Genomic DNA, 2,559 nt, shown 5'->3' on the forward strand with positions numbered 1-2,559 from the left:
AAGTATTAGTAATAACTGATATGCTTCCCTTATTTCTGATATTGTAAGGGTTTTTAATTTTCCCCCATTTTACAAAATGTTTCTTCTTGGATTTAGAAAAAGAATATATTAATGAAATATGCATTACTCCTATAATTTCTAGAGCTTTTAATAGAAACAAATTTTGGGTTTTGTCTTTTCAAAATCTATTGCTTGAATAAAATGATTTTATTATTTATATTATTTCAATATCTCATTATATTGTTAATCTTCCTTATTTAGAAGTAGCTAGGTAGCAAAATGTATAGAGCACTGGGTTTAGAATCAGAAAGACTAATTTTCATGAGTTCATATCTGGTCTCATACAGCTTGTTGTAAGTTGTAGGTTGTTGTAGACCCATCACCTAACCCTGTTTGTCTCAGTTCCTTATTTGTAAAATAAGCTGAAGAAGGAAATGGCAAACCACTCCAGTAGCTTTGCCAAGAAAACCTCAAAATGGGGTCAGAGTCAGGCACAACTGAATACTTTTTTGTTTTGGACCAACTCTGAATATCTGGTATAAATCTTCTTTAGTTTCTAAGATGTTTTAATATAACTTTTCTAATATTTAGGCAACTTGCTAATGTGTGTGTCTGTGTGCATGTGTGTATAATTTTGCATCAATGTTAATTACAGATATTGGTCTGTGGTTTTCTTTTTCTGCTTTTTTTCTCCCTAGTTTAGGTAAAAAGACTGTACTTGTATTACAGAAAGCGATTGAAAGAGTGTCTTATTATTGTAAGTGCAATCAACTTACAAAGTATTAAAATAAACTATTCTTTGAATGTTAGCTAGCATTAAATTTAAATCTATCTAGTTCTAGAGATTTCCTCCCACCCCCCTTGGAATTCACTTGTGGATGGTTCAATTTTTTTTCAGACTTTAAAAACCCTTAAATGATTTGTTTCTTCTTTTATTGATATGGATATTTTATATTTTTATAAATATTCAGCTATTTCCTCTACATTGTATGTTTTGTGGCACATAGCTGGACACAATAATTTCTGATATTTCCTTCATTTACTTTTCAGTTATTGCAAATTCTGCTTTTACATTTTTGATGTGGACAATTTGGTTTCCCTCTCTTTTAAAAAAAAATCAGGTTAGCTAACTTTTAAAGATTAGTAATTAAAAAAGAGTTCCTCAGATTATTTATCAGAATAATGGGGTTTTTTATTTTCAATTTTATTAAACATATATTTTGCTCCTAACTCTAAGATCTCTGCAGGACTCAGGGCTATCTCTCTGTAGATTTGGGGACTGGGTAAGGAAATCTAGAAGTAATCTCTTCTATACCTTATTATTCCCAGTTTACAGATGAGGTAACTAAGACTCAGAGACAAGTGACTTGGTTATTGAGTTCTGAAATTAAAGAATCTCAGAGGACTTAAGTAAATTAATGGACATACAAGTAAGGTTAGAAGTATGATCAGAATCAAGGACTTTGCCAGTTCCAGGTTTAGCCTTCTTCATTTTTCAGTTATACTGATTTTTCTAATTCATTTTCATATATACTCCATGCATTCCACATACACTACTTTCTATTGAATCTTTTCTACTGTACAAGATTTTTTAAAAATGGCCTCAGAAAAAGCCAGAGGACAGAATGACTTTATTTGACAGCACATGAAACATTCCATATCCAAAATTCCTGCCTCCTCATTAAAGGACAAAAGTTCATTTTCTCAACTCTTCCCCAGAATCATGTTTGGCCATTATAATATAGCATTCACTTTTGTTTTATTGTTCATTCCATTTACATTATCAAAGTCATTTTGTACATCGTTTTCCTGGTTCTGCTTATTTCACTCTTGCATCCATTTATATGTCTTCCCTTGCTTCTATGAATTATTTATATTTATCACTTTTTTTGTACAATAATATTCCATTATACTCACATGCTACAAATTCTAGGTCATTTCAATTAAGACCATGCAATTGTTTTTGCAAGGGAATTGGGGTTAAGTGACTTGCCCAAGGTCACAGAGTTAATAAGTGTCAAGTGTCTGAGGAAGGATTTGAACTTGGGTTCTCCTGACTTCAGGATCAGTGCTCTATCTACTTCATCATCTTAACTGGTTCGAGATCATAAAATTTAAAGAAGAATGTCTTGGAGCAGCTAGGTGGCTCAGTGGATAGAGCATTAGCCCTGAAGTCAGGAGGACCTGAGTTCAAATCTGATCTCAGACACTTAATACGTCTTAGCTGTGTGACCCTGGGCAAGTCATTTAACCCCAATTTCCCTAGGCCCTCAAAAAATGTCTCTAATGATCAATATTGACCCATTTTTTTTTCCTGTTCTTTGCTATTGCCAAAATTCCAGCATTCTTTCCATTACAACCCTAAAACTCACACACTCAAGTATATATGTAGGGACACACCAAGATCAGTTATGGAAAGCCCAATCCAAGGCATAAAAAAGAGGAGAAACGGGGCCTTTAATTTCCCCCTTCCTCCACCCACTCTCAGAGGAAGCATTTACAGGTTTCAAGGCAAAAAGAGAAGTGGGTTCTAGAATTCACAGTAATAGTTAATGTTGC

Source organism: Sarcophilus harrisii, chromosome 2, assembly GCF_902635505.1.
Source record: "Sarcophilus harrisii chromosome 2, mSarHar1.11, whole genome shotgun sequence".
NCBI classification, from domain to species: Eukaryota; Metazoa; Chordata; class Mammalia; order Dasyuromorphia; family Dasyuridae; genus Sarcophilus; species Sarcophilus harrisii.